The sequence below is a fragment of the Apus apus genome, chromosome 2, assembly GCF_020740795.1.
Source record: "Apus apus isolate bApuApu2 chromosome 2, bApuApu2.pri.cur, whole genome shotgun sequence".
NCBI classification, from domain to species: Eukaryota; Metazoa; Chordata; class Aves; order Apodiformes; family Apodidae; genus Apus; species Apus apus.
In genome coordinates, this window is record NC_067283.1 from 28,335,228 (window position 1) to 28,347,327 (window position 12,100).

At 36.3% G+C, this 12,100-nt stretch overlaps 1 protein-coding gene across 1 annotated transcript in view; it reads right to left on the reverse strand.

The window, feature by feature from the left end:
* The window catches only part of THSD7A (thrombospondin type 1 domain containing 7A), a 274,526-nt gene that overhangs the window by 254,600 nt on the left and 7,826 nt on the right, over positions 1–12,100 (reverse strand). The window lies entirely within an intron of this gene.

A 12,100-nucleotide genomic window follows, 5' to 3' on the forward strand; every position in this document is an offset into this window, starting at 1 on the left:
ACACCTTTTATTAAAGCAACAAGACAGGAGAAACTGAACATATTAAAGGATTTAATATAAAATCTAACTTAAGTACAATTGCAAGGTTTTCAATCAGTTAAAAAATATCATTTTATGTTGTTAATTACTTAGGAGACAACTTGAGAGCCAAGGCAAGCAGGGTCTAAGAACAGAGTACTATAGTCTTAAAAGTTATACCAGTAAGATGGTAAAACGAATTTTATGCTCTGTATTTCTGAAAGAAACATGGACACTTTAAACAGCTTATGGTGTATGAATGATTTATAGCGCATGAAACTTGGCAGTGGAGATAATGGAAACAATTGTGAAAGCGAGACTAAAAATAAAACCCTTTGAACAACAAGGATGTATCATCAACATAGTCTCTCTTGCATATTGTCAGTCAAGCACAAATAATAACCACAACTGTTTGTGATTTCTGTTACATCTTTTAACTTACTACTTTTGTCATCAAATTATAATACTTGTCTTAAAACTCTGTATTAGCAAAGACTTCAAATCAAATCCACATTTCCTGGTACTCATGTTATAAAAGACTGCTCACAAATTCATAAACATCTGCATTTTCAGGTTCTTTCCTGATAAACCAGATCAAAATTATTATTTTTTTGTAACATGCAGGACTATATTGAAGGCAATTCAGCATCAGCAGGGCTCCTTGAGACTTTCAGAACTGTTTGTCAAACATCACATACAGGCTTTTCTCTGTTTTGCTGCCATTTGTTAAGGGAAGAGGCTTGTTCCACTCTGACAGTCAACCAACAACACATGCATTTGAAGGCTCTGCCTCAACATCAGCTTCTCACTTACACTTTGGAGAGAAAGAGCTTTTGTTTTCAAAGTAAAAAGCCCAAAGGCCTCTGAGTGGTTCCACCAGGGATCCAGTCATCTGAACACAGGGAAACCTGAAAGCCAACTTGTGCAGGAGGCCTCACTTCTGGGGCAACCAGACTGTCTCACCACCCCCATCAGTGGTATCCTGCAGGCAGCAAGGAGCACACACCCCACTCATTGACCCCAACACCTCTGCTTGCTAGCCCCTCCTAGGGTCTGCTCTGGGAGATTTTACTGTAAGACACATCATGTCACATCTTTGACTTAGGAAGTTATGTGTGAAAAATGTTTATAGATATTGCTGGATGAACATCTCATTCTGCTCTCGTGGTTTTGTGAGAAAATTCATTTTCTCTCCTGCTAATCACCTAGTAGCGGCTGTGAAGAAAAACACCCACAGAAATTTGTCACTGCACGGATGCAAGGCAGCAATATATTTATTGCTGAGCTGAAGTGAGCTACATTAGCAACTACAAATAAAAAAAATTCCAGTATGCAACTAAGACATTCTCCACACATCAGCGAAAAACAGCCCACAAACACATTTTAACATCTCTGCTTCTCTGATTGCGTTGGAGAAAGAGGTGATTATTAATGATCCTTAGCAAAGGTTAAAGTCTGATATCGATACAGAGATATAAATATTACCCCCATGGTAAAAGTTTCCACAACAGCATGAATGAACCCTTGCCAGCTCATTGTCTTCTGGATGCTCCCAGAGGTGCACTAGCATAAGGGGAGTGTTCCATACAGGACACCTGGCATCTCGACTCTGGGATATCAACATGCAGACGACAAACTAGGTTCAATGAGATCACTGCAGTGTAGGCTAATGAGCAGCTGAAGAACTTGTGCAAGATAGTTAAAGCTACACAGGTGCAAAGAGCTCCTTAGTATTAAGTACTACAAGAAGTTTGAGCAGAGTACAATTTACAACAGAAGAACAACAAAAGCATGTCAAAAAACAGAGGACAAGTGACTGTCATCCAGAAGGCCACAGCATCTTCTGTTGAATCCTTGTAATTTAAAACCTAGATAACAAACCAATATGATCAGCTTAAGTCTGCTTTACTTACAGCAACAGATACCTTCACACCACCCCTGTTATCCTACAGGTAATGACATCTCATCTCCAGCTGAAGCAATGTCTAAATGTTAATTTATTTTCTTACATTAAAATTTTGAAAGATGTTGATATTACTTGCCTCAAATATGAGATTTCAAAAGATTTAATCTTGATGAGGTATGTTTTTTTTACCAAATGAATGAGTTTACTTCACAGATGTTTCTTCTTCGTACAATTTGGCTCAGGGAAAAAACCCTAGAAAAAAATAAATGTTTTCTCTAAAATTAGAATGAGATTGTAGTAATTGTATCAATGCCCAGCTGTAGTATCCAAGTCCAGTTTTCCCAATAAAAAAAGATACTACCATCATACATGAGAAAGACAGACACAGATATAGAAATACCTAATATAGTAGCAAAACATCAGAAGTAAAACTGCTTCCTTGCAATTTCATAATAAAGTACCTGAAATCATGAAACATGCAATTTTATTAACAAGCTAAAATATTGCAATGCATATTTAGAAGCATTAAATAAAAGTGAGACATAAAAAGGAAGTAGTATAATAATCCTAAATATTCTCAGTAATCTTAAATATTCCCAAATGTGTAAATAATGTAATTAAAATATCCAAAAGATTTTGACTAGAACATACAGAAGCTACAACAGATCACACTTTTTAAATAAAATTCACCTTTCAACTAAGATGAAGAAGAGACCTTTAAAGGTCATCTAGTGCAACCCCCTGCAGTAAGCAAGGACACCTTCAACTAGTTCAGGTTGCTCAGAGCTCTGTTCAGTCTGACCTTGAATGTTTCCAGGGATGGGGCTTCTCCAACCTATCTGGAAAACCTGTTCCAGCATTTGCTCTCATTGTAAAAAATTTCTTCTTTGCACCCAGTCTAAATCTACCCTTTTTCAGTTTTAAACCATTATCCCTTGTCCCATTGCAACATGCCCTGCTAAAAAGTTTGTCCCCAACTTTCTGATAGGCCCCATTTAAGTATTGAAAGGCTGCAATAAGGTCCTCCCAGAGCCTTCTGTTCTACAGGCTGAACAACTCCAACATTTGTATTGCTGTGAGATTTCTTAGCAACAGAATCACTTCTGTAATCGTGTTGATTGAGGCTAGGAGCTGTCTGCTTTAATCAACTCAAACAGAATTCTTAGAGCAGATCCTGTCACACTTCAATGTTACACTCTTTCAACGTTCCACTTTCTATCAGAACCCAATTTACTAACACAGTTATATTTAAGAGAAAGATAAATTAAATCAACAGACAAAAAATCTGTTAGGATCAAGCTTCATTAAACACATACTAAAAAACACCAAAAAAACCAAAAAACACCCCCCACTCCACAAAAAAAAAAAAAAAAAAAAAAAAAAAAAAAAAAAACCGAAAAAAACCCAAAGAGAAAATCCCCACACAAACAAACAAAAAACAAACACCAAACAACACAGGAATTGTTAAGGCTATGACGGTTGAAAGTATCCTGGGTAGTCTGGTCATGAAAACCACTTTTCAGAAATTCACACTCTCTGTTGATGCTCTTGTAGTTACATGGAAAGGAATGGCTAAATCATCAAGTGATGAGTTCAGAGTTTAAAAACTTTGTACCTTTTGATGTTATTTTCAAGACAAAAAGAAGCAGTGTTACAAAGCTATTCCTCCTGTATATTAAGAAAGCAGAACAATGCATCAGGCTTTTACAGTGATAATGATGTTCTATTTACTCAAAAAATAGGTTATGAAATAGCAACTATTTGAAGTAATATTTTTAAGTTTTTAGAAGCAGAAAACATGCATGCCAAAGTATTAAGAATGCTGGCAGAGCAATCTGAGCATGAAATGTTGCCTTAATAAAAGAAAGGCCCAGAAGATTACAAAGTAGCACAATGCAAAAAAAAGAAAGCTAATGGTTATTTTAAAAAAACAACCTACCAAATGGTATGACCCACAGATGTGTACTTATTGCGATGCTGATTCTGCAAATGTCATCTAAAGGTCAAGAATACATGCAATTGTATAAAAAAGACAATATCCTTAATGCCAATAACTCTGTTTCTAACACTGCGATTATCTTAATAAGCTATGAGACTGTGTGATGAAAAAAGTGCATTAACAGATACATTTGTTTTTCTTAAAAGAAAGTCATACATAACACTCATACTAAAATTGATCAAGAATTGATTAAATGATAAAAAAACACTTCAGACATGGAATTGCTAAACAATATTGCTGGACTGTTTTTTCAGTGGTGGAGATGTTTTCTGTTGGTTTTAGGAGGGTCTTGACCTTTTGCTATATTCAACCTTCCAGAATTCAGAAGTAAACATAAAGGCATTGTTACTAATCATTTACCATCCTTTGCCAAGGATGAAAATGTGGTTAAATTGTAAACAGTGATTGGGACTGATCAGGTGGCAGCCTAACCTCTTCCACACCTAAGCTGCATGACATCAATTTTATCATGGACTTGAAAAGAAAAATATAAATTCCCAAACCCTACAGCTCCACTCCCTCCTAGTTTTGTAGCAAACACCAATGACTGGTCATTTATGTTAATCTTTTGGTATGAACATGTGCTAAAACAAAACAGATTTAAGTTTCAAATCTGCATTGGGTATTAAATATTAGAGGAAACGCCTTCCAAAAGGGTGAAGTTCAAACCTATATATCTACTCTTAGGACTAAAAAACAATCTCTTTGCTTGGAATACAGATGTGCTCTTCCCCCATATTTAAAAAGAACTGATTCAAGAACAGCTAACTCAACGGATTCCAGGAGAAAACTAATGACTGCTTGGCTGTTTTGGCTGTTGCCAGTACTTAGCATATTTTGAAAGCACAAAGAAAAAAAGGCTGCCTCTGAGAGTCCAAGTATGGAAATTTTATCTCATGCCAAATCCAGTCAAAAGCATTAGATACAGTGGATCTAGATCTTGTAAACATGCACTTTTTTTTATTCCTACATTTGCATAAGCACCACCAAGTGTTTAGACTGATCATACCACTAAAGAGGACTTCCAGGGCTCAGCAGTAGCCTGTATCTCAATCAAGGTCAACAAGATCATCCTGGTGTATTAAATCCATCTACTCTGTGGTTTTCCCTTTTCTGGGAAAGGCTCATTACCTGCTAGGAGAGTTAATTTGCTCCTTACTCCCCATCAAAAGTCATAATTTCATGCAACATCAAAACTATTTACAGCAGAGGGAAAATTGTCACAGAACTGAGATTTCAGAATTTAAAAAATTGACCAGAACAGCCTGATTCCATAAAGATCCTGTCTTCCTAACAGCACACATAGTACACAGAACAATGGAGTGAAATGTTGAGATAGATAAACTGGTTTCAAATTATTTCAGTTTCACTTGCTCTTTTTCTTAGCGACACAGTGTGCAGCTAATGCTCTGTGACAGATTTTGCCTGGTGGAAATTCCTTCCAGGAAGAGAGACCTCATGGCCTATTTCTCCTCATGGCAAATTTTAAGCAAATTAAACAGATAACCATATCTTGAAAAACAATCCTGAGGACAGCATTGCTGACAGGACCCCCAGAGGGACACAGTCCATGCTAGTAGACCAACATGACAAGTCAGTGCTGCAGAGGGACATGCTGTAGATTGCAGAGACTGAGAGACAAGGCGAGGAGGGAGCCAGCCGCAGCCCCCAGGGGACATGAGATGCCAATTAAATGGCAGAGAGATCTCTGCCAGCCAGAGGGGCACAGGCAGCCCTGAGGGGTCCTGGCCCCCCACTCTCCCACAGAGAACATGACCAGAGCACATGCTGCTGCTTTTCACCTTTGGGTGCACAACAAGATTTACTTTGTGGGTTTCCTGAAGTGCCTGTGAATGACATCTGGTGCAAAAGCTGTCAGAGATGTGTCTGCACTGCTCAGGTGATCCTGAACTTTAAGCTGCAGCTCTGGTCACCACTCATCTGCTGGAGGGTCCCTGTCCCAAGGCCCAGCTCTGCCCTACAGCAACTGGGGAACGACACTGGAGCACACCAGGGCTTTCTGACACACGGTTCATGGGTAACGTGCTGCCCCCAGAAACATCCAGTAGTGCCACGAGCATCAAGGCAAAAAAACATATGCTAAAATTAAGATATTACAGTTCAAAGCAATCATGAAAGCAAAGCATTTTTCACAGCAAGGGGCTGAAGAGTAACCAGTGGCACTACACAGGTCTCCGTGAGATTCCAGGCGTGGACCAGTTTGGCAAACTTGCCACAGTACACCTAACTTGAAGGCAGCTAACCATACAAGATAAGAAAGTGCTAGAGCAGGATTACAGTTCAGCAGTTTTTAATCCTATTTTGTATTAAAGCCAGAGGGAAACCTGTATTGAGAACAATCTACTAATGGAAAACAGCTCAGGTCTCATCTAGAGTTTATCTAGTGCTCAGCACTTTCTGTACAACTTCTGGTTGGCTTAAAGTTAAGGCAGGATGTTAACCTTATCCACATAGGACCATAAGGGACCTTGAAGGATACGCCACATGATATCTCCTAGTAAGATTTTCATTTTTTAGTGAAGAAACAAGCAGGAACACACAGAAATGTTAAGTCTATTTCAGTGGATATAGTATACAATGCAGGAAAACAACCACCTCTTGTGGAAAAATGTCCGTCCATAAAACTATTCCTTTTTTCACTTTTATCTTGGAAATTAAAATGCTAGATCCTTTTTCTTCTTACCACACCATTTCAATGTAATTTAATAAAAACAATACAAACCTTCGGTTTTCTTAAAAAGCAACTTTTCTCAGCATGAAAACAAAGCCAAATTACTTAATGAGCCAAAGCAATGCCTTTCCCATTCATTCTTTACAAAATGAAATGCAGATGTACCCTAGTTCAACATTAATTATAATCAATATTACACAGGAGGCCACAATAAATAAATACCGGGTACTAAAGAAGCATTTCTTCAAAAACCAAAGAAACAAAAAAAGCCACACAAACCCCAAGAGACACCCACCCAAACTCTACTTCTCATCCTCAATAGCCTCCTGCAGTGCAGGGCTGAATGAGTGATACTGGCTCAATCTCATGTATGTCTTTTCAGGTCTAATTTCATTACAAAATGAAAGTGACATCCAGATTTCAAATACATTTTTTAAACTCTTCTAGCTTACTTAAAGAAGGATGTCATTGTTCTCCTTCTGTTTTACTTATTCTGTTAACATAGGCTCTCAGCTGGAAAAAAATTGGTTCAATCTTTTCTAGTTTGTTTGGAGAGTCCAATACTCCTTAATACTCTTGTTCAGATACAGCCAAACTCATTATTGAAGCCTGTTCAGCAAACAGGTTCTTCATTGCACTGCAGTACTTGGAAAACAACAAACAAGAATGTCCTCACCCACCATAGAATAAGAGACATATTTTAAAAATTCTTTGAGAATGTGTATGAGAGGAGTTATTTTAGACACCTAACAGTTTTGCACAATTAATTGCTATAACATACTCCAAAGACCAAATGCTAGAAAGGACTGCTACAAAAGGTAGCAAAGCATAGAAAATTAAACACAATGATCAAGCAGAGATCTACACTTGGAATCCATCAAATTGCTGACCAAGAGAAACCAATATTCTCTCCCAAGCAAAAAATTACTTTATGCTACTTCTGTTTCTTACATTCTTTTTAAAGATTCAATTATTTGCTAGTGTCGCAAATTTTTCACTTTACTCTGATCCAGAAGGGATACTCTTATAATTTCCTTTCTATTCCCCAACATTCCCCCTAAGTGCAAAAGATACTTGAATTTTATATTTTAACAACTTTAGTTTAATATGTATTTTTAACATAACATCTTTTTACATATTTATTGCTAATAAACTAACCGATGAACAGCAGTAAACAGCAAATACATTAAAATCTCCTTTATATTGACAAAATAATAGTTTTGCTATTTTTTCAAAGTATCAAGAACTGAATAAATTTTCTTTGTAATGTATCAAGAACTGAAAGGAAAAAAAAAAGGTGTGTTCAGTAAGCTATTCAGAAATAGTTATCAAACAGATCAAAGTTTTTAAAAAAAGTCTCGCTGTGTTATGACTGGAGGTCTATTTTGGCATACTGAATTCAGCAATGCAATTAACTGCACTTGTACATAAACTGAGGACTTAGCTAGGGCTAAGATGACACTACTCAAGGTTTTGTTCCCACAGACTCAGAATGGTATTTCTGCTGAACAAGAAATTGCAAACAGAAAAATAAAACCATAATGGGTCATACAAGTTTCTACAGCAGATATTGGGGAATATATATCTAGAGTTAAGCCTGGGTCATGTCACAAGAAAATGCAAAAGGTCTGTACACACTAAAGAAATCCTGAAGCTTCCATATGTCATCACATGAACCCTTGCAGAAGCATCAGTACTATCCAGAGTTCACAACTGAGCTCCTTTTAAAGTATGTGATTATATATATTTTTTTTTTTAAATGGCTTAAAGGAAGAATGTTTTCTAATAATAATTAAGGTATTAAACAAAAAAAAACTTTCTTTAAATCATTACCCATATCTGGTACTTATTAGGAACTGTACATGTTTAAACCTTAAAATACAGCCTAGCTCCTTCAGTGTCCAAGCTCATGTCCTTGCCCAAACCTAAACACTGAAAGGATTTAAGTTTACCCACTTAGTTAAATGAACTAAAGACAACAGGTAAGAAGAAGGTGTTTAATGTATTGAAGACTGTCAACTTAATCTCTTACTGTAGTCCTGCTACACATTATTTTCTATTGCAGAACTGTTCTTCAGAAATATTTCAGAGGTAACTAATGACAATTAGCTTAAAAAAAAAAGTTGTTTTCTAACATGTCTTTTTTAATTATTAATTTATTTTGGAAGTCTATTAAGACATAAAGCTCTAAAACAAGACTAATTAAATGTTTTAGCTGTGACTTCAGGCGGAATTCATTCCAAAAAGCACCCTTCGGCTGATGAAGCCTGAAATCAGAACCTCAGGTCTTCTACTCCTCTTTTAGGAGTATGTGTAGGAATTTTCAACTTATTTGCATACTTGTCCATTTATACTTCTGAGAGAAAAAGTCTCCTTTCTTCATAAGAAACAAGCAAACAAATGACAAAAGCTAGTTCTTAAAATGCTTCACAAAGTGGTTTTATCCAAATAGCAATTGCCTGCCAGGCTTAAGCTACGGTTCAGTCCATATAATGACATTATATTAGGAAACTGCTTATAGGGATTACACAGAGCCAACTTTAGAAAAAAGCACAAAAAAATCATCACAGAAGTTAAGCAACAAAAATATTCTAATTACATTAAATGAACAGCTTGATTTTACTTCTACGTGATTACAGTGTTGTTAGTCTTCGTTGTCCGTAGCTTTTATTTATCGTCGGACAAAAAGTTATAGAAAAGGACCTTTGTTTTATTAGTAACACTTTTATGACAAGCTATGCCTCAAGCATACAGAAAGAACTGTGGCACTCAGATTGGAAGCAAGTAATCCCACTGCTTCCCATGAGTAAAACTTCTCATCTGATAAAACAAATTGACAGTAGGAACTTGACTGTAGCAAAATTGAGTAAAATACTTGCTCTTTTCCCCAAATAAGTTTGTTTCTAATGATTTGGCAAGTTGACTCAGCAGCTAGGTCACCAAAAATGGACTGCCAATCATGGCAAAGAGCTAAGATGCTCTCTTCATGTCTTGAGAGGCTTCTTACCAAAATCAGAAGAAAAAAAGCGATAATCCCAGGTATTCCTAAAAACTCTCCTGGGGCAGGCAAAACCACATCTGAAAACCATGAAACCTTTGTAACAGAAACCACATTTGTTACAATCCAAAAGTCACCGTTTCTTGGAAGAGGTCTGCATAGAAAGTACTGTGATTTAATGCATTAGAAATGGTCTAAAGTGTACATAAAAGTGGTCCAAGAGGACTCCATCTAAAGAGTCTTTGCACAGTTGTTCAGATCATGCCATCATTGTATATGTCCAGGATGATTTCTCCCCCACTTTCTTAATTTTGAAAGTGGACCTTGTACAAACTCACAGGAACCTTCTTAAGCCTGACCAGACCAGTGGGTAAATTACTGAACTTTAACAAAATAGTAGCATCAGTCAGTGCCAAAAAACCCAAGTAACAGTCTCCCTTTTGATCACTACAATTTTTCATACAAGGAAAAACAGAGGATAGGTCATCCATTAGATTGTTTAGCAACCTAAGAGCTGTTGGGACTTACTAGAGGATTGTGAAAGGGCTGGAGAAATTCAGAGAGGAAAGAACAACTCAGATCAACAAAACAAAAACTGCAGTAACTAAGGGCAGGATGTCTTTCACAAACTTTTTTTGTATTCTGGATTTATTTTTTTTTGTACTCTATTTTGGAAAAGTTAAAGTTAGATAGCAGTTAAAAAAGTAACATGCCAAGCCTCACTACTAACAAGCATCCCCAGTGCCATGCTTTTATTAATGCAAAATTCACTTTTTTTTCCTAAGTAAAAATAGACTGAGGTTTCAGTAAAATTTTCAAACTCAAAGTCAGACAATTTTAGTATCCTATGATGAATAGTTAATACCATAAGAGGCAGAAGATCTGGATTGTGATCTGTTCTGAGCAACTGTAGCATATTAACCTACAGGCAGAGTTCAAGCAAAACACTATTGGAGATGCTGATACTATTCAAAGCTGCAGCACTTTGCAACAAAGTATCAGTGCTTTAACAATCTTCAAGTTTTTAAAAGCAAACTCTTACTTCAGAAGTACTCAATTCCACTAGTGAAAAGCAATAAAGCACTAAAAATTCTAAGGAACTACTATTCAGCCATACAGTATCATCTTTTTAGACTAAATGCAATTTCAGCCTCTTCTACTTTTTACACAGATAATGAATTTCACTTAGTAAGACTCTCTATATATTATTAGAATGAGATTAAATCAGTGTTCAAACATCAACATTTCTATGCAAAGAAAGAAGTTTACGAAGCTTGATTTTTCCTTCAGCCCAGTTTCTGAAGGCCCAGTTCAAAAATATAGGTCAAGTTTCATACAGTCTCCAAACTTTCTCAAAGTCAGCCTGTACAGTGCAAGCCTGACCCACTTTGAGCAGGCCCTTCAAAAATAAATGCATCAGGCGGCTGCATCACTTTTCATAACACATTTTTTTTCTGCATTAAAGGTCTCACATATGAAATATGAATTCCATATTTGCATTTGAATTCCATACTCTGAAAAACAGACTGTTATATTGAATTTACATGCATCTGGAGGCTGATTAGTTAGATCAAGGTAGTTTAGTTCTTTCTCCGTTTTATTTAATAATTCCTACAGTAAGCAAGCAGTAATATAAAGGTTGAACTCACCAGAAATCATTACTTTTTCTGAACATAATGCATTAGTCCCATTTAAGAAAAAAACATGAAAAAACAGGAAATACAGTGTTGTTATTATTATAATATTACTATAGTTCTTCCTTCTTCTGGGAAGCTAGAGAATGGCAACTCTAACTCAATTCTAGTATCTTTCTCTGTGAGCATTTGAAACAGAGGAATGAGAAGCATTAGCGTACAGTTTAGATCAGTTATTAGAAGATACTTATTCACTTAAAGGGTAATAAAACACTGAAATAGGCTGCCCACAGAGGTGGTTGAATGACCACTCCAGGAGATGCTTAAAAGATATATAAATGTGGTGCTTAGGAACATGGGTTAAGTGCTGAACTTGATAGAGTTTGGTTATGGTTGGACTAAATGATCTTAAAGGCCTTTTCCAACCAGAACGATTCTGTGATTCCGTGGTCATGGATAAACTACTTATTAGTAAAAATGACCAAAATACTATCCCACATATCAACTGGAAAAGAATATTCTTGCAGATATCATCCAAAACATCTGAGTAAGAAGAAGAATATTTCTACACTAAAAGATGTCACATTTTTTTAAAAAAGTTAATTCCGATTACCAAACAATTTTACTCTGAAAAACAGTTATCAGATTTTTGGATTTTTGCTCAGCCTACCTTAAATCCAAAGCAACTGTATTACTTTCAGTGAAGCAAAAGCTGGTGCATCTTAGTCCTTTCTCTAAATATTCCTGTTAATACATTTCAAAGTGTTATTTCAGTTACAATAAGGTGAATGTCTTAATATACACACTGCACATTTTCTCTGAGGACAACTGTTATGAGAAATTCAGAAACAGT